Here is a 21,924-nt window from a genome sequence, read left to right as displayed (position 1 = left end):
TGAGACTGCTATAACATCTAATTGTGCACCTCTTTTCTTTTTGTTGCAATCGGCCGCACCAAACATATTTTTTATTTGTATATATAAGCGTATTTATCAACGTCTACACCACCCCCTTAGCAGGCTCGCTGAGCTCTGCTTTTTTAATTCTTATATGTTAGTATATTATGCATTTTTTGCTTTAAAAATTGTATTTTGTTCTTATGTTCCGGTTAAGGTTGTTATGCCTTTAGTTAATATGCATGTAATAATTGTAGAATTATCAACAGTTGAAACGTTTAAAAGGTGCTAGGCCGAACGACGTCGCAATTAGTTTATATTTGAAACTCTTAGAAGAATAATGAATTAAAAAAGTCGGTACACCAATTTTAGTGTCTTTTTCCCCAGTCGGACCAAAATTTAACTTTAAATTTTTTTCCCCTGAGAATTTTGTTTTTCTGCCTATTTCCTGAGTTTTTGTTTTGGTCTAGAATTAATTTTAATTGCAAGAAAGAAAAAAAAAAGGGAGTGTTTTTTAACTGTGTTTGGTACTTTAGGTTTCTCTGTGCTTTATAATTTTTAATGAAGATGTTTAGATTTTTGTGCATTTCTGGCTTGATGCGAAGTGAGAACTAAACTGATTGAATGAGAAATATACCTCTAATGAAATTCCGAAAAATGATGTCCACATCAGAGTTTTATTTCTTAAAAGTTATCCAAAAGTGTATGAAGATCCCATTTTGGAGGGGGGGGGGAAGAAATACGCATTTAGGAATTATTTTATCAGAATTAAGAGATGTATAAGTCGTACATCCATGACTGTGTAATATTTTGAATGGTTGTATCTGTCTTTTAAATTAGTTTGTTGCTCACTTTTTGCTCACAATTGAAGAAGAAAAACTTTTTCTTCTTTCAATTTTCTATTTTTTTCATTTATATTATAAAACATAAGCTTTACAAATTAGAAAAAAGATTTTTAGTCAACAGTTTTAACAGCAAATGTTCTATTATCTGAGCTTTGCTTAGTTTCACTAAATAAATTTTACTTCCTGTTTTAAAAATATCAGAATTCCTGAAGAGAGACAGAAAGAATTTGATTTAATAAACTGGCTTTAAATAGGATTTAATTTTCCTCCAAAGGATTTCATAACATGAATTTTTTGAATGACACGTTAAATTTCGTCAAATTTTTATTTAAAAACTTGTTTTCTAATCTACCGGTTCTCTTATTTAAGCGGATAACAAAGTCCGCCTGGCATATGCATTTGAATGGATTTTAGAAATGGAAGTGGCATAATGTCGCCGCTTAAATTAATGATATATAAGAATACAAGGATTATTATTATATAAGATAAAAAATATGCTTATATTAAGGATATAAACAATTTCGATTTTGCTAATTGAATAAAATCCAAGGAATGACAACAGGATCAGAGGCAGAAATAGCATTATTAATTTATGTCGCTTTAAGATTACGAGACGGATATTTTAATGGATCTTTCGCAAGACAATTATTTTAGAAGATCAATCCTAATCTTTCCTCTCAAACGTAAATTTATCTTCATCCTCAAATTTTATGGTAGCTTCTGAAGAACGAAGCAAATCAAAAATAGGATTAGAATGCCCTGGATGTTTTGCATTTTCAACATTTGTAATTTAATTGTTCATAATTTGACTAGCTGGCAGATGAAATACGAAGTAAAAGTTAACGAATCTGTCGAAAAATGCAGATACACTATTTCCCACAAGACATGAATAAAATGCTTCAAATAAAACATGTAGACGTATTTTTTTAATTATTATTATTATTCTAAAAAGTGGTCTGAAGGAAGCTCAATGATGGAAATTTTAAGGTAATCGGTAAGAATTAGGATACCATTTTGGGGCAATATAATTATTAACTAGTGGTTGAACTAATTCATTTTTAGTCCAAACTAGTTCATTTTGTCTCTGAGGGACTATTGTTTTCGTTTTGCGATGTTGAGTCGAATCTCTCTGAATGTCCGTTTCAGTTCTCAAACTGTTGCCACCAAATATTATCTCCTGTATTATACTTCAAGAAATTAAATAATGGAGAATCTGTACAAATGTATGTATATTTCTTGCACTGTGATAAAAGAACGGTACCTAGAGCCATTACTATATATATATACACACCTTGTATATTATCTTAAGCTCAATTAAATGCGCAATTTACAAAACTTTTCTCGATCTGCAATGCCGGTCTTATGAACTATCATCTTCATCGGCTATGTCTTCAAACTTATGTAGGTGTATAGTGCCAGGTTGTTTTTGCTTATTTTCCCCGTATCAATATGACTATCAACTTCCATGTAATACTATATTTGGAATATCCATTTCCTGGAATTATTTCAACCACTTCCCCATATAAGAAAATATTTCGTAAACGAAAGTTTACTGAAAGAAAAATTGCTTTGTTAGAAAGGACTGAATTTGTATTTATATAAAAAGTGACTGTTTTATAACACGGATTTAAATTTTTTATAGAATAATACTTTAGACCAAGCAAAATCTTAGCAGGTGTCAAGATTATTTAAAGCAATATTGACTTATTTAAAGGTTGACAAAGGGAGGTTACACTGGAATTCACGTACATAGAATTCACGTGTAATGCATACAAAACCTTATAACATATGTGCATGCATATATTTTATGAGTTATTTTCTCTCTCCTTACCGCGTGCCTTCGTAGTGTAACTGGATAGCACGTTCGGCTAGCAATCTCGAGATCCGATGTTAGAATCCCGACAGGGTACTGCACATTTTCCCCGGTCTTCTGCTTCAAAAAACTCAGTGGCTTTACAGTATAATAAAAAGTTATTTGGTTTCGAACCAGAAGATTAACATAATGACAAAAGAGCGGGTGCTGCATACATGACGTCATCTTTTTTTTTTTTTTTTTTTTTTTGTTTAAGCATACTTTGTACAATAATAAACATAATGACATTACGCAAGCGTCAGGCTAGGTGCATTCGCAGTTCAGAAATTTCAGTCGTACGTTTCACAGCTAATGTTTACAGCACTACAGAATGTGATCAAAAAGGAAGTAGAAGCTGCAGAAGATATGTTACGTTCTCTTCTTAGAGGGGAGGTTGAGGAGAAAGAAATCATATAAATGACGTTTGGTTAAGAATGGTGAAGTTACTTAAATTTTTGATGAAAGGATATACCATTAATTTATTATTTCCGGTTGACAAAATTTTCGATTTAAATATAATCGAATAAACGGTTTTACTTTTACCTTCGCCACTGTGTACGTACACTGCGCAAAAGACACAGTTCTATATCTCCCGTTCTACTGGTCCGATTGACGAAATTCAGCTTGCGTTTTTCATGTCTCGAAAGCGTGATTTATAATATGTATCAGATTTATATATAGAGTTGTTCTAATATATTTATTTTGACACGAAAATCGGACTTTTTCTGAAATAACATACCAATTTTTTTTTCCACATTTCGATTTTACGACTCAAATTACGCCAAACTGTCAAGTTTTGTAAAAACCGCATGAGTAGTTTTTAAAAAATGAGCTCTCAAAATTTTAGCTCCTCAATGTTAATTGAATTTTGTACATATTGATTAATCTCTCTTTTTTTATTAATCTCATTTGATTCTTCCTTTCACATTTCGAAATTCAGGTTCATTCCAAATAAAATTCCCCCTTTTTTATGATTTATTTTTAAAATTTGTATTTTTAAATAACTTTTAGAAATTTTTCGAAAAAAATTTTGAATTATAATCTATAAAATTTTACCATCATCTTAAAGTAGATGTATTTCTAAGCTTACCTGCAAAAAATTACAGTTTTTTATTCAAAATTTCCGAAGATATACGCGAATATATACATTGGCGCGTTTTGAAATGTGGCATATTTGCTGAAACCGATAAAACATCAAATGTGATTTAGACACTTTGCTAAAGTCATTTGAAAGAAGGAACGACGTGACTTTTCCAGCTCATGCACAATTAGAAAGGTAGGAACGAGGTGCCTTTTTACCGTTCCGGAATAAGGGAAAGGAAAATTGGTTGCCATATATTAAGAAATAAGTTATAATAAATATAATAAATTATAATAAAGATAAATTTTTGAATTCCTCGGTAAATTTCGCACCAAATTTTACAAAATTTTGTATCTAGACATAATTTTAGTTGTAGAATCGAAATATGAAAAAAACATTGGTATACTATTTCAGAAAGTCCGATTAATCATTAAGTCCGATTTTGTGTCAAAATTCCTATGTTAGAACAATGCTATATATAAATCTAATATATATTATATATCCTAAGTCGCGTTTTAGAGGCATGAAAAACGCAATTTGATTTTTCTCAATCGGCCCAGTAAAACGAGATATATAGAACTGTTCTCCCCCCCCCCGGTGTGCGTGCCTCTTCTGCGTTTCATAAGAATCATATGTAGGTACTAATTTTGGAATGGCGAGCTTCATAAAAATGTATTGTAAGCACATTACTATTTGTGGGATAAAAAGAGGAAACAATCACATCAAAAAGAATACATTAGGAGTTATCATAAGTTAAAATTTTATGCTGCATGTATATATTGAAATGATAGTTATTAATTTAAACAAAGAATAAGGTTAAGTAAAGGTTTGCTTTTTCAGAAAGAAACAATGCGATAACTATTGCATTAAAGTTACGAATCCGTTGGCATCCTGGTTTATAATTTGAAATTAAAGAAAATACAAGACGTTATGTGTTCTACTAGAAAATTCTCTGAAATAACGTTTTATTTCGAAAATTTTATTAATTGCGTAGACTTTAAAAATATTTCCCACTGTTTATTTAATATTTCACGTTCATTGCTTGTTTCGAAAATAAGTTATTTATTTCTCATTCAAATACAGATACTAAGAACGTTGAGGACGTTCAGGTCACACTTTCATACTTTTCTCTTGTTCTATAAAGCTTAAATATTAGTATTATTTTAATTTCTTTGTTTATGGCAACAATGGTGTTGCTCTTTTTGTGCTAAAATACGAAGAAAATAAAAATGCTTGCTTTCAAAAGACAGACATTAATGCATAAAAAAATTTTAACTACAAAGAAATAGTAAAACTTTCTGATGAAATTTATAGTTTGCGTCAAAAGATTACTTGATATCACATCTTAAGAAATTGTGTAAATTTTTATAAAAAGAAAAACGCTAAAAATGAGAATCAATATTTTAACGCAAAACTTTTGAAATTAGAAACCCTTTAAAGTGCAACATTTAATTTCTTCGACGCTTTAGATACTTCAGTGATGATACTTCAACGATTTGCTTATAGCGCATAGCTGTCATCTAAAGAAAAGGATTATTATTAACTATGAATACATAATTAAATTATAATTATTATCCTCTTACAAACTCTAAGTACGATAGAAAACTTTTATTTATATTTGATTTTTATGAGCATTTCTGAAAGGTAAAATCGAAAGCTTTATTTTAAACTAGCAGCTTCGCTGCCAGCCTTCGTTGGCTTTTAAATGTACCGGAAAAATGGCTGAAGAGAACACCAAACGTTAAATTTAAAAGCTGCGTAGAATTTTACTCTGTTGAACAACTTCATAAAAAAAAGTTATTACGTATAACAAAATTACAATGAAATAAGCAATATCCCTTAATACAAATATTAATTATCCTAATAAGTAAATTAACCAACTTCCTTTTGAAAAATCTTAAGAACTCAAATGGTATAAAGGAGGTTAAGAACTTTGTTTCCTAAAAAATCACTCAAAACTTTTCAGTATCTTAAAAACAGTGAAATGAGCAATAAATAACATAAAATACAAAAAACAAAAAATTCTGAAAATCAAAGTATAATTAATGATATTTTATCTTATATTTTCAAGAGAAAAAAATTACAATGAAATAAGCTGTATCCCTTAATACAAATATTAATTATCCTAATAAAAAAATAACCAACTTTACGTTGAAGGGGAAAAAACATGGAAAACTTTTCAATATCTTACAAACAGTGAAATAAGCAAAAAATAGCATGAAAGCAACTCAAAAAACATAAAATTCCGCGCAGAATTTTACTCTGCAGAATAACTTTATCAAAAAAAAATCAATTAAAATGTATTATATATATATATATAAATGACAATGAAATATGCCAATCTCTTAAAAACAGTGACATAAGAAATACGATGAAAAATTGTTGCCAAACCCATATTTCTAAAAGAATGAGACTCTTCAAAGATGATGTAATTTCATCAAAAATCTATCAACAAAAATAAGAAATTGTTGCCAAAATCACATTTTAAAAATGTGAGACGTGAGGAGTGTACTCGGAAGATTCATTTAATTTTTTTTTAAAAAAAATACAAAATATTATCATTTTTCCAAAATTCTTTTTGTAAAAGCAGTCGCAAGGATGAAAGTTTAACGCGTCCAAAAATCAAAGAAAAATAAACTGTACATTTTAAAAAATACACTTTTAAAAAAAAATCCCGTTGAAAAGGTGTTAAGCTCCCTTTGTTAAATAAATTCGTATTTAATCGATTTATTGAAATACAAAATTTATTTTAAGTTCGTAAAATAGTTAAGCGCCTACGTTTCATGACGATGTGAAAATGGAGTGTGTCGAGTAAAATCTCGTTTTCCTATAACCCATTATGTCTCAAAATGACGCGATTTCGTCACAAAACATGAAATAAAAAAAAATTATAATTCGAATTTCGAAAAAATTGCTTCGATGTGCACTGGCTCTTGTCTAGATGCACCTATGTACCAAATTTCGTAGCTGTGGGTCTATTAGCTTACGCGCAGCGCGAACGAAAGACACGCATACAGACAGACTCTTTCTTTTATTATATGTAGAGATTGAAAACTTTATATATATCGATACGAGTTTTCCAACAATAATTTGTAAGCAGACTGCTTTGAAATATAACATTTATACGAGTAAAAAAATACACTTTTGTGCAAGATCCTTAAATAATGAATTTTTTAACAAAAATCCATACTGTATTCCAAGATTATAATTTAAAAAAAAAAATTAGATATTTTGCATTAGTCAGTGAAAGGCATTAGATATTCTAACATCGGAGAACTAATTAAAAATTATGGATTGCGTATTTAACGGTTTTTTCAAAGACTATCACACAATAATGTACTTTTAATTGTGTGCTAAATTGTCTAAATTAACGTAAGGTAAAATATTTTTTAGATTATTTTAACCCTCTCTTCCAAAAGTAAATACGGAATTATCAGTAAGTTTCCTGTATCTCGCCCCCCAACATTAACAACACTGCAGCTTCATGACATTACTTGTGAAAAAAGGGATCGAGATAAACTAAGAAATGTCAATCTTTTAATAAGAAGTTTTAACAAAGAACTCAATAGTTTGATCTGAAGAAAGGAAAAGAGGACATCAGGTCCAATCAGTGGCTTTGTGCGATTTTTCCCCCTTTAATTCAGAAGCACATGGAATAGCTGACTGAAAAAGGGAAAAAAGAATACGGTGCATTCGCCAGAAGAATTATTTGAAAAAAGAACAGTAGTTTTCCACCGTTATTCTCATTCTAAATTTTTAAAAATCAATCGTTTGCATACTTTTTGTAGCCCTGCATGAGTCAGCTTTTATTAACATCTCACAGTTGTTTTAAATACGAAATAAAATAGCATCATCTTAAATATGACCTTGAATTGTTGCAATTAAGAGTTACGTGATTATTAACTTGATTTGTTTTATTTAATTATGGCAAAGCTCTCACAAGGTCTATCTGCCTAAGAGGAGGGATGCCTTCGTTGAGGACTTTCTTCGAGAAACTGCTCATATACACATTACACATAGGGAAAACACCCAATGCACCCAGCCCATTTGCGGAATTGGAATACCAGACCAAACTACTAATGTTCATTAACTTTACCGCTCGGCTCGTGGTGAGTGCGATGATTAACTAGCTACTATCTGTTAATTAGTACTAATTCAGTCATTAAAAACTCTTTGTTTAATTAAATTCTTAGAAAGAAATACAAAAGATATGAGTTAAATTAAATAACTAATTAACTTCATTAAATGCTTACTCTGTTAAAATGGGAACGTTTGTAATTATACAGAGTTTTATAATGATGCAGAAACTCGCTTGAAAGAAAAATGTAAATCATTTAGCAAAATCTTCATCTAGAATTTAATAAATAATTATTATCTATAAGGGGATACGTATTATTAGAAAGCAGATGAAAATCATATTTAAAATTATTTCCATTTTGGGAAAGATAGAGATAAACTAGTTTCAGAACTCCTCGAAGTAACTTTCAGACCTTATTGAAAATTGTCAATTACAAGAACCTTTAATACAACCTACGGAATTTCCAGATCCTTAAAATCATAATACAGTAGTTTTTTTTTTTTTTAGATACGCTCTACGATGGCCCTCTAAAATTTAACAATAGGTTTTGATATATTTTTAAAACATATACAAAAACATTAAATTTAGATAGTTAATTGACTGCATATTGTAAGTTGCACTTTTTTTTTCCAATGAAGTTGTGTTAAACGCTAAAACGCTAATAAAAAATAATAGAAGCAATAAATAGTTAAAAAACTGTGCAGCTCCTTATTTATCAAAAACTATATGTCAGACAGCTACAGAAAGGAATCCTACTATTATGCAATATATCTTGCTTAATATGAATGCATATTTGACGTTTGGGACCTATGGGGCTCAACGGCCATTTGCACTTTGTTCTTCTTATATTCATTTAAAAGTCTTTTGGAAAGGACAGGAGACTATCTTTTTGAGTAGCCTCAAGAAGAGTTCGAGATAAAATGCATAAGTTTAAAGGATCTTTATTTGCTTAATGCTTCACCTTAAAAAAAAAAAAAACCATGAGTGTTGTTGCTGAGAAAGGCCAGATAATTTAAATCATTAAAAAGGGAAAAAAATATCAGTCGTATGAGAAAATGATCTAACACGTTGATAAATGATTTAATTCTGAAATTCTAAATATTGAGAATTCTGGTGAAGCTTAAAGACATCTTAGGCTGCTATCACACATCCATTTGTTTCGGAAGAACAACTGTTTGGAACAATTTTTCTGCTTTGTCACAACAGCCAGTCACCACAAATCACTTTGGGGTTAACATGTAAGTGGGAAACTGGTTCTCCATTACAAACAAGCTGATAGCATTCGTAGCTGACTGGTTGAAAACGAAAATCTTGCAATTTTTTCGAAAGGAAGGAAAAAATTGCTAGGAAAAAAAAAATTAGGGTTCCCACATTTTGAAACAAGAAAGACATAATAGAAATTAGTAAAACAAGATTACTTTATTAGACTAGAAATCAGAGGAATTTGAAGCAAACATCTATAGAAATACTCATAGTACTATTCCCCAGAGGCAGACCGTCGAATTGCTGGACCTGTACCACTTAATTACAAGCAAACACGGGAAATATGTTTTAATTCCTTATATCATCCCGTCTGAAAATGACTCAGATCTTATTGGGCGACAGTTCAAATTTAGTGATGAATTTTCTTCAACTACTTTACTCTGGGTTACGAATTTGGGAGCGAGAAATAGTTGAAAATTAGCCTTTCCGGTGCCTAGAATTCGAACTCAGAATTTTGAATGGCGGAATCATTGTCTTGGTCTTTAAACTACAAGGGTCTATCTTTAATTTCTTGGGTGAAAACGTACTTAATTCTTTTCAAAAGACAATAAAATTAAGGAATTATCTAGGATAGATATAAATTATTTTGGAATTTAATGGTAATTTTGAAGCAAAGGGTTTTCAATGTTAATATAATAGAATATTTTAGTCCTTTTTTACTTGCATTCTAATTTACGCGCATTATGCTGCAGAAGTGTGTGTGTGTGTGTATTTAATTATGGCAAAGCACACAAGGGCTATCTGCCTAAGGGGAGGGATGCCTTTCGTGGAGGACATTCTAAGGGAAACTGGCTCGTATACACGTTACACATGGAGAAAACCACGAAAACGCCCATGCAGCCAGCCCGTTCGCGGGATTCGAACCTCGGACCGAACTACCAGTGTTCAGCGTCTTTACCGCTCGGCCGCTGGTGGGCCCCTTATGCTGCAGAAGAAAAAGGGAATAATGGAAGAACTTTTCATTAAAATGCAATTCAAAATCAGAAGTTTCCGTAAGCTAGATAAAGAGGAAGTTTTATATGTGATCTAATACTTCCACGGAGTTTCTCTAAAGTAGCATTTTAAATTGTTCTCAATATCAGTTAATTAGTAAAAACACTCGGAACGGTTATTTATTTTACAATGTTTTGCTTTAATTTATTTATAATATATTTCATATTATAAATTAAATTAAACCTATACTTATCAAAGTTTTAATGAAATAATTGGAAACCAGAAGTGCAATGATTATTTCTGATGATTTATTTTTAAAATAATTTATTACGTATTATTACTTATTACGTTATTTTTATTATTAATATTATTTATCACTTTATTATTATGTGTGCTGAATTGTTTCCTTCCATAGAAAAGCATTATTCTTTACTTTAATAAATAATGTCTTTATTTTCTCTTGCCTTCTCTTATCAACTTTCTCCGCGGGAAATATTCAAATATTTTCATTGTGGAAAGGAATCCAGCCTGACAGTGAGCATAAATACGGTAGCGCAGAGTCGAGCAGGAAGTTTTTGATTATGGGATCGATGTGTTGGTCATTCTTATCAGCCCTCTTATGACTAATTCCTTGGAAGGAACAAAATATTTTCAGCCCAATAACCCTACTCGGTGATAGATTTTCTCTCAACATTTTAGAGTGATTTTCAAATGTTGAAGAATTCTGTAGCGAGGAACACTTGATATGCTGTCCTTGAAACTGCAAAGACTTACAGGAAAAAGCTTTTATATCATTATATGCATGTTATTAAAGTTAATAATTTTCAGCATGTATTGATTTACAGTCAATGAGCGAAAGCCGATTTTAACGAGCTCCTGATGAATAAACTTTCTGATACCGTCAAACTTCCTATACACTTAATGTTATTTTATGCGACTTTAACGAACTTCCAAACGTCTGGAAATCGGCTATAACGAGTTTTATGGACATCTTCGATTAAAGGAGTTTCGTATTTTTCATAACATATTCTATAATTTCTGTAAATTCAGTTAAAAATTATTATTAACTCTTAAAATAATCTATATTTAGGCCAGTCTAATAGCAAAAATCTCCTTTACGTTATAGTTCTTTTATATTCATCCTACCTTTTCTCTGTCTACTTAACTGCAGAATCATTAGGATTATTTTAAGCAGGAGACATGAAATATGAGTAATGACCTCGTCGGGACTTGAACCTGGACTTCTCCAATACGCGCCTATTGTGCTACCTTTACACCAGGAAAAAATGCAGAAAGGAGGAAGAAAATACCTTGTAGTATACTCCCCCTTTTAAAGAGCGACTGGGAATTGCCAAATTCTGGTGGTGAAAAAACATCATCCACCTTCTTTTTTAATTTTTTTTTGGGAGGGAGGAGTTCGGGCGCCATTGTTGAGTCATTAGAATTTTTTTGAAGCAGGAAACACGAAAACTGAAAAATACCCTCGCTGGGACTCGAATACACTCCGAGTGTGCCACATAAATGAAGAGATCAAATTATGCCCTAAAAATGATTATTTCTCATTGCAAATGTGTATTTTAGCGGAAGCTATGTATTTCGAAGGAAAGATCTTAATGCTCATTAATTTATCATACAAAACTATTAAAGTACAGTGTAAGACAAGAAGAACGAAAAATGTTAAAAAGCGTATGTAAGAATAATTGTAAGTCTTTTTGCAATTATTATTAAGTGAAATTGTTTAATTCTTTTAGTCCAAAGGGATTTGAATCCCGAAGGACTATTAGTTTCGTTTTGGCATTTTGCGTCGGACTCATAAATGTCGGTTCACTTTTCAAACTGTTGCCACAAAATGCTAGAGTCCTGCATTATATTTGAAGAAATTAAATAATGAAAAATCTGCATAAATGTATGTATATTTCTCGTATTGTGATAAAACAACGGTACATAGAGTCATCGAATTTTGAATAACGTAATCCTCCAACGAATATGAGCATGTGGAAGACCAAATTTGAAATTTGAAATTTGTTTTATGATCGATTTCCTATTTTTTAAAACTTTGACGAATTTTTGATTAACAAACTCAAGGATTTCAAAGCGAGCAATGGCAACGTTGTGCAGAAAAAACATCTTTATCTCCAGCGCGTGAGTCTCTGTATCGGAAATTCTAAAGATATGCTCGTTTTAAAACTATTTTGCGATATTGCTGTTTCACTGGATCTTATGGTTTAAGTGCGAGGAACATGATATTTAATAAAGAAAGGTAACACACAAAATGTTAAAAAACGCCCCTTTGGACGTAATTTAAAATCTGAAACATTTCGGATTTTTTTTTTTTTTTTTTTTTTTTTTCTGAATTTTTTTTAGTGAAAATATTATTCACTTTTTATTTTTTGGTAGATGTGGCAATAATCAACTCTTTTGTGATCTGTTAATAAATTGATAATTTTTTGCGAAACAATTCATTTTTCTTATGCGATCGGATACAGCTCACCATCAGTATAACGATCCAAGCTCTCGGTCCTTTGAAGTTCGTTATAAGGAGTTTCAATGTATTTTCTTTTAACTACTTATTGTTATTATATATATTTCATATTTCAATTTATTACTTTTATTGCCTTACTATGAGTCGAAACATCAGACATAGAATATATAATTTGTCTATAAAATGTATAGTTTATTAATCAAATATACTAAATCAACGAGCGAAAGCTTTTCATTTCGAAACAGGTTGGATAAATATTTGGCTGTATGTATCTCATCTTTGCGATACAACACTCTTTGAATCATAGTTTCCATCTTAAGGTAACAATGCAAATTCATTATGATCGTATGCGCTTGAATATAATTTCATTCTCAAGAATTCCTATTAAATGGGATGGAACAGACATGTCTGGCAGCATGCAACTCGCAGCGTCTATTAATACTGCCTACAGAACTGTGTTTTATTTTGTTAGGAAATGGAGACATTTAATTCATTTTACATTAAATGCTTTACTACTCGTATATCATAAAATATTTAAAACAGATCAAAGCATAAGAAAATACTTATAGCGAAATAAAACTGTCAACCTTGAACTAAACCCAAAAGCGTAATTAAATAATTAAATAAATTACAAATTATTCGTAACACTTTATATAATTAAAACCGACTCAGAGTGATGTTATAATAAATTTCTATACAAATATTCAAACTACAATTATAACTATATTCTAATAAGAGCAATTAAAAAAATACTGATTTTAGTGCAAACATCCCAGTGGCAATACCTCTGTAGAGTCATTAAGTATTTTTTGAAAGCAGGAGAGATGAAAAATGAGCAATGCCCTCGCCGGCACTCGAATCACACGGACCTCTCGAATACGCGCTGAGTATACTGAACTCTACACCACGAAGGCATGATGAGAAGGCGGGAGAAATACCTTATATACTCCCCCTTCTAAAGGGCGACTGGGGATTGGGGGACGCAATCGCCAAATCCTTGTGGTGGAGAAGAATCATCATCCCCTACCCTTTTTAGTTCAGGCGCCACTGTAGAGACATTAGGCTATTTTGGAACAGGAGACATGAAAATATGAGCAGTGCCTTCGCCAGGATTCGAACCTCGGACCTCTCGAATAGCGCCGAGTGTGCTGATCTCTACACCACGAAGATATGATAAGAAGTCGGGAGAAATACCTTATAGTTCCTATAAATATTAATACACAAAATATCATTATTTTGGCGCTAAGTGAACTAACATTTGGAATGCAACTAAAACACGATTAAAATAATTCAATCAAATCAATAATTTTAAAAATGTAATTTTCTGAAAACACTCATTTTACGGATTTTTAATTAAAGCACTGGAATTTCTTCGGGATATAACATTGAAAATATTGAAGAGAAATTTTCTGTATGTTTTCTAAAAATGTTTCAAAATACTTTAAAAAAAACAATTACTCATTTAATTCTTTTTCAAAAAAGATAAGTATTCCGAACACGTCGGATATCTGAAAATAGTATGGAAATGTGTTGTCCGTGGAGCAGACTATTAATGGACTGTATGGTTGTCAAAACACGTGGCGATAATACTTAAATTACTCTTTGAGATACAAATTATTGAAAAACCGGACGTGCTGCAGAAGAACAAATCTCAACAGAACAAGGAACATGTCAGTGTTATGATAAGCAACCATGATTCTTGACATAACGGAAAAAAGATTCGAGTCAGTAGCCATTTTCAGTCATTCTTTTTGTTCTTCTATCACTAAAACACCAAACAAATTTATATTACCTTGACATTTCTAATAATCTTTCAGCTTACAGACTGTATATTTTTAAAATTATATTTCTTTATAAAATTATGAAAAAATTAAATTAACAACAGTCAATATAAGAAATTATCTGTAAGGATTTCTCAAACTATGCCATCTCATGTTAAACTCTAATTTGAAACTTCTGGTTCAGAAAAATAGCTCCTTGTGGTTCTTCTCAGTGGTTTGAATGGATGGCTTTTCCAATTCCTTACTCTTTCTTAAAAACAGAAGTGTCTTAAGCTATACGTAAAATCATTTATCATATTTCTCTCTATTCCTCTGTTTCGGATTTATCCATAAAACCTTTTTCTGAAACGACTATCATTTCAGTTTTTCCTATGCATTCTGAGACATGTTTATTTTCATCTTGGTAGTTTTCATTGGAGCTAACTTAATTCTATTTTCTCTTTATTCAAACTTCAACATAGATTATTCTTTAAAATACGCATATAATAGTTACATTATGATAATATTAACTTAGGTGCATCTATAAATGCTGTTGATAAATACCGAAGTCAGGAAATTTAAAAACAGCAGCTTATGCAGAAGGAAAAGAATGTTTCATCTGCTTGAAGCAAAACTAAATCCTTCTAAACAGCTGCAATAGTGGTGCGTGAGGGGTTAGATCATTCAAACACTCCCCATCTCATAATCTGAAAAATTAGCACAAAATAATCTTACTTTAGGGAATACGATATTGAATAAATTATTTCGATTCTATAAATCATTCACAATCTCTCTTGCTATGTTTTCTTTTATCTGTTCACTGCAGATGATATTTTTTATAACTTCCGTTAATAATACGAGTTTTGAATCCTTTTAAAGTATAAATCAAGATATTAAACTTTCCGATGGTTATTTCTTTTTCATATTTAGGATATTAATGATATTCTGTCACTCCGAAACTTGCTGATCCAGAAAGCCTAACTTCGTTTATTGTTTCATTCGGGGTAGGCGCTGATTAAATACCTCTATATATTTTATTCTTCAGTGAAATCTCTGCGGGTTCTTAATTCTGTTGCCCGGATTCTCCCTTAAATTAAAAAATTTTACCGCCACTTTATATATTTTACTGCTTAATGTCTTCTCTAAATTGTAAACATTTTACCATCTATAAATTTTGTTGCTCAGATCTCTAAATTTTATCCGCTAAATTCTCTCTCCATGTGCGGCCACCAAATCGCTGGTAATGTCATTGAGCACTAAAGGGACATCCACCCCGGGGGTTTACTTGAGCTGACGGAGTCGGTTCCATGTGTCGACTAGCTCCGCTATGCGAGCAGTTCAAATTCTCAACTCTCTCTGCTAGGAGGAAAAACTGGTTTTGGAGCTACGCCGGCTATGCCAGATGTCTTTATTAGCTCAGATAAACACCAGATAAATAGTTCAGTCTGGGGTTCAAATCTGGACGAAAGAGCCGGCTGGATGATTTTCCCCAAGTGTATCGTATATACGAGCCAGTGTCCCTTAAAATTCTTCCACGAAAGCATCCCTCCATAGGCAAATAGCCCTCGAGTACTTTGCCATATACAAATAAACCAAACCAACTATCGCTAGATGCGGTTGCAATGTTTGCATTGACTCTACAGCTGGCCTTGATTTTAGAACAGCCATCATTTTCAGACAGATGGATTTCTCCCATTCTTAAATATTAAATATAATTATTGTTTACAAATGTGAAATAAACTCCTTTTCAAGAAATGTATAATCATTATTAGCTATAACTTTTGATTTATTTAGATGATTTCTAATTGTCTCACGAATATAATAATTCCGCAGTGAGATCGCCCACTTCATATTAGACGACTAAATTAAAACTTTCATCGTTGTCGAGATATTCCGTTCATCGTTGTCGAGATATTCCGTTCAAAGAGCCAAAATTATTTAAGAAACTTTATTACTAAATAAAATTTGAATCTGAGTTAATTCCAGACATTTGCGTCAGTTTCTCTGGATTAAAATATCATCGAATGCGAAGGAATGCGAGTGATCTTATCTTAGTGATCTTAGTGATCTATCTTCAAACGTATAAAAGCAGAAAAAACAGGTTAAAAATGCCATGGAATTAAAAGCGAGAAATTGTCAAAAATATTGAAGGGAAATTGAATGCGACCATCAAGAACAATCAGTGTTCTTGGAGATATCCATAACATCGCTGGCCAAACCGTCGTTATACCATATCCATGCTTTATTCTGAGCATGAAATGAAGTTCGCTTAAAACGCATCCAATGGAAACTGTCCATGCATAAAATCTCCGTAAGTGGAAAAAGACGATGAAAGTGACCTCATTCTATAAACGATACACATATTGCACTCAGTACTGTCTAAAGTTTGTGCTTCTGATACTATAAAAATTGGTCTCTGGTTATGAATGACTTTGTTATAGCTATCCAATGAACACTGCCTTTGTTCAGAACAGATAGCGGTTCGCGAAATGGATGAAGTATTGAAAATATTAAGTTCTACCAAAACAAGAAGCAGCCTTTGTTTTATTTTATATTTTAAGTGAAATTTCTTTTTAAGACTGTAGCATTCTTTTCAGAAACTTTCTCTTACTTTGTTAATCATTCCGACTGGACTAAGTTTTTCTTGGTATACAGATGGCTCCGGTATATCAAAATAATGTGTTGTTTTGTAACAGATACTCCAATGAGACGTTCACCGACAATTTGAGCTTTATGAAATCCAATATATCTCCAGCTGTATGTCCTATAATTCTCAATATTTGAAATGAATATTTCTAACAACGCTGAAATTCAAGCTTCACATTTTGCGGGTTTTGATAACCCAATCGTAGTTCTCGATCGAAAGAGCATGTACTGATTTTAAATATGGTATGCTAGATTTGCTAGTTTGAACTATTTCAATTTCAATGTCCAGCTCATTGGAGTTTGTTCTGAAATTGGCCTTAAAATTACTTTATCATTAATCATTCTTGAGAAACAAGTTGTTTCTTTATTAAAAGGGTTCTTTTTGAGCCAAGCAGCCACATTTATCGAAGTAGAAGATATTTTTATCTCAAGCCAATTGCAAACCTGTAGTTACAATTTGTTAATAAGCACAATAAAACACAGTATCTTACCAAATACAGAAATGAAGATTTAATACCTATCGAAAATATTATTGTCATAATAGTTAATGACTGTTAATTCGATCAGTCATTTAATTCGAAACACTAAAGATGTGTCCATCGACTCGTCTAAAATGAGTTCATCCCCAACTTTGCTTTCTAATACGAATAAATTCCCATGTATTCTAATGTGGAAAATCATAAGCAATATGATGTAAATATGAATAACGACTAATTCGAGCATTTTCTTAGAATGTGCGTTATAAAGGATCCTCTGTTCTGAACTAGATGTAGAGGTATTTCTGAGAGGACTGTAAGTAGCCTTTATCAAACATTGATGCGTTTTGTGGGCAATAAATAACTGAGCAACGAAGAGACACTAAATTATGAAAGAAAAATGTTTCTACAATGAAATATTGAGTTTGTTCAAATATGTATGGAACTTGAAGCTTTAATTTTAGATGTAAGAAAGATTTCTTTTCTTCAGCTTTCCATAAAATGAAGAAAATCTGATTTCATTAACCTATTTTTTTAAACAACGTGCATAAAAAGGATGACGATTCTAAGAGAAATTTTTAGACGTACATGAGTTTAAATCCTTGATTTCGTTAAAAGTGGTGGCTGATAGTGAAACTTAAAATGATATATTCGAATTCAAAGGCATGAAATCTGTATAAGAATTTTCAGCAAGATTGCAAGATGGAAAATGAAGACGATTTTGAAATGCACAACAATATTACTGATTGTTTTAAAACTTTATTAGGTGGCTAAAAGATAAGTGCATAAGCTGAAATCAAAGATAAAATATCCATGAAATATTGATCAAATGTTGATGAAAAATAGAAAACTAAGGGCGAATTTAAGCAATTTCGTTTATAGTATCAGCGCACGCTTGACAAAGTTGATATAAATCTCATGCCATTCAAAGAATATTTTAGCAGAACAGACCACCTTATTTTGAAAAAGAAAACAAGACAAGGACAGTAAATTGATGTAAATGATGTTAACACTGACTGAACTTTCTAAAGTCTCGGAAGTTCATTGGAAATGCAAGGAATCCATTACAGTTTAAAATGATTTAATTTTAGTGTGCTCCATCAACTCAAAATGGAAGCGTTAGGCATGTTTTCTATTTTATGTATAATAATTTGCTATTTAGGATTTCTTTTTTAGCTCTTTTTGTAATTTGTGAACTATAAATTTTTAATTTCAAACTCTTCAACTTTTTTTTTTTTTTTTTTTAGCAGAAAAGGGAGTTAACACAGAAGGGCTATTAGTCTCGAAATGGTATATAGCGTTGAATCACTTTTCAGATTGTTGCAACGAAATATTATCGCCCTGTATTATATTTAAAGAAATTAAATAACAAAGAATCTGCATGAATGTATGTATGTTACTCGCATCTTGAAAAAAGCAACGGTACCTAGAGACATCAATTTAGAATAACGTAGCTTTCCAACCGAATATTTGTACCTGGATGCCCGAGCTTTGAATTTCGAATGCATTTATTGTGTATTTCATATTTTGTAAAACTTTTAACCAATTTTTGGCTAAAAAACTCAACGATTTCAAAGCGAACAGTAGCAACACTGCATGGCGCGAGACTGTCTTTCGAAAATTCTAATGGTATGAAGTTTTTAAATATTTTAAGCTCAAAGGAGCATTCGGCTAAATGTTCTAGAAACGTATATCTGTTTATAAATAAAAAAATGCCCCTATGGATGAAATATAAAATCTGAAAGCTTTTAGATTTTATTTCATTATATTTATTTCTTTTAATGTGATAAACACAAAAGTAATTTTTACATTTTCATTTCCGAAATGTTATTCCGATGGGAAAATTTTCCGTAGTGGTTTCTTTCGCTTTTTTTTCCCCTGCATGTAAAAACCAGAAATAATCCATAGAAAAATCACAATCTGTACTTTGAGAAAGGAAGATGTTTTGTATTATAAGGTATTTCTAGCGTGCCTTCGTGATGTAGTGATTCTGCACGCTGGGCCGTTATTCCAGAGGTCCATGGTTCGATTCCCGGCGAAGGCGATTGTTCATTTTTAAATCTCTCTTGCTTCCAAAAAATCCTAATGTCTCTACAGTGGCGCCCGAACTAAACGGGCGTTGGATGAGGTTTCTCCACACCCAGGATTTGGCGATTATGTCCCCTGAAAACCCCAGTCGCCCTTTAATAAGGGCAATATATAAGGAATTTCTTCCACTTTCCTAGCGCGCCTTCGTGGTATAGAGGTTCTGCACACTATGCCGGTATTCCAGAGGTCCGTGGTTCGATTCCCGGAGAAGGCGATTGCTCATTTTTCATCTTGCCTGCTTCCAAAAAATACCTAAATTCTCTACAGTATCTTTTGGTAGAAATCTCACAAAAACATTTGACATTTCAAGTTTAAAATCATCATAATATTTAATACGTATTTTAATAAAATTTTAATAAAATTACTTAATTTAATTTGATTAGGAGCTGTATTTTAATAAAATTACAGCTCCTAATAAGAGCTGTAATTTTATTTTAGCAACTTAAAGCTATAACTAATAACTTGTAAAATTATAAATAAAACCCAAGTTTTGCTGAATTTACCGAATAATTATTTAGAATATCTTTGCATGGTATACAAAAACTGAAAACTGAAAATCAGTTAACAATCCGGACACTTCTTAGAAAACTACAAAAAATATAAACAGAATCGTCTTTGAAAAGAATACAGCAATATCGTTATTTCGTAGCATTGTTACATTCTGTCTTTTAATTCGTATCTAGCACTGTCATACATCTTTTTCGCAACACTGATACGCATCCTTAACTCACAACGCTATATATCATTTACCTTTCCCCATATTTGCAATAATAAATTTATATAGGAAAGCAAAGAATGCCAAAAAATTGTATGGTTTCAGAATTGTATAAGTAAGGATTTGTTGTATTAGTAAGGATTTTGGTCATGGTAGCCCACCGATTTCAGACAGACACCGCATGCAAAAAAGGAGTTTAGGTTTAATACATTTATACAACAGCGAACAATTTTATGAAATATATGGGCCATGAAACATGTTATAACTCTTTTATAAGAAACAATGCATAGAAAAGAAACAACTTCAATAGTTTTTTGTGTTTTGTTTTTCTTGCAGCATTTCACTTAATTATTTCTGTTATTAGCAAAGTAATTCACGTGGCTTTATAATATGAGACAAACTACAAAGATTATTGCTGTTGTTGACAATTATGATTTTAATGCTTCACTTTAAGCCCTCTCTGGAACACTTGAATGTTATTAATTTTAATTTTAAATTCGAAAATAAAAAGCTTTAAAAGACAACTTACCTGAAAAGGTGCGCTGTTCTAACCGACGAGTATGAAGGCTAAAAAATCAGGTCTGTAATATGCTGATCGGAGGCTGTTTGTGTTGACGATCTCGCACATAATGTCATCGCCCGGAAGGCACGACACTCGACAACCAGAAGGCTTAAGCTGCTGCATCTTTCGCAATTTGAATCATTATTCAGCTCGTCAACTTACTCTATTATGTCAGTTTTGTATGTTTTATTTCAGTGTGCAATCAGTTTTGGTAATAGGAGAAGCTCAATGAAACGACGTTAGTGGCATTCAATGGCCACAAATTTGTTGACATAACTTTTCAGACAACATGAAAAAAAGGATTCTCAATTGTTATTTTCTGGATAAAATCTCAGTTCCACTTTATGCTTATTGTTGAATTATTGTTAAGAACACGGCTTTGCCTGTTAAAATTGCTGTAATTTTCATTTTAGAGTTCCAGATAGAACTTCGCTAAGCACTTTCTTTAGTAGCTTTCAGTGAAAATCTAGATCTTACAGTAACTAAGAAAAAGTGCCATTTTTTTTTTTTCCTTTAAGAAATAGACTCGGGCGAAGAAATTCCACTTTAATATGCACGAAAGATTTGTTAATAACTTTTTTTTTTATGTTCAGGAAAGAGAACCTGAACTATTTTAATTTGTACGGATCCCAAAATGTTGTCTGTGATCCGTTTTTAGCAAGCAGAGTTATGCTATCGAAATCAATACAATAGAGTAGAACATTCTATTTTGGCGGGAAAAATGACAGATCATGCTGGACTTTCCTTCCCGGTGTAATGTTCAAGTGTTGGAGGGAATCGCTCTAACCACCACACGTGTGTCGCGATCGTCTGCGTCGGCGGATCTTCGACCAATGACAGATCCTGACCGCCGCAGGGCTAGGAATAAAGGGATTATTTATGCCACATCGTCTGGTGCTGTATTTGAGCATGCGTCGGATTTCCGCGGAGAGGAAGTGGGAGGAGTTCGATCTTTTTCTTCGACGGCAGACCTGCGCCCCCTAGTGGATGAAAGCGTAGATGACATCGATGGTTATCTTTCGGAGCAGGGCTACTTGCGAAGGTTTGATCGAACGGAGTACGGGTTTCATTCCGAGAAATAGAATGCTTGGCAGGTGGAATTGTTCAACAGTCATGGGAAGGAATTTTTCAGGGGCATTCCGT

At 32.0% G+C, this 21,924-nt stretch overlaps 1 protein-coding gene across 1 annotated transcript in view; it reads right to left on the bottom strand.

Annotated features, from left to right (window-relative positions):
* The window catches only part of LOC118182699 (cadherin-like and PC-esterase domain-containing protein 1), a 522,776-nt gene extending 501,148 nt beyond the window's left edge, over nt 1-21,628 (bottom strand). The window contains exon 1 of the mRNA XM_085815937.1: nt 20,749-21,628. The gene's annotated coding sequence lies outside the window, so the exon portion shown is untranslated. The remainder of the gene's footprint in view (nt 1-20,748) is intronic.
* Between the last annotated feature and the right edge of the window lie 296 nt (nt 21,629-21,924).

The sequence above is a fragment of the Stegodyphus dumicola genome, chromosome 4 (assembly GCF_044657685.1).
Source record: "Stegodyphus dumicola isolate Sdum_Otavi_A_Nest chromosome 4, ASM4465768v1".
Taxonomy (NCBI): Eukaryota; Metazoa; Arthropoda; class Arachnida; order Araneae; family Eresidae; genus Stegodyphus; species Stegodyphus dumicola.
This window is presented reverse-complemented; position numbering and strand designations above follow the sequence as displayed.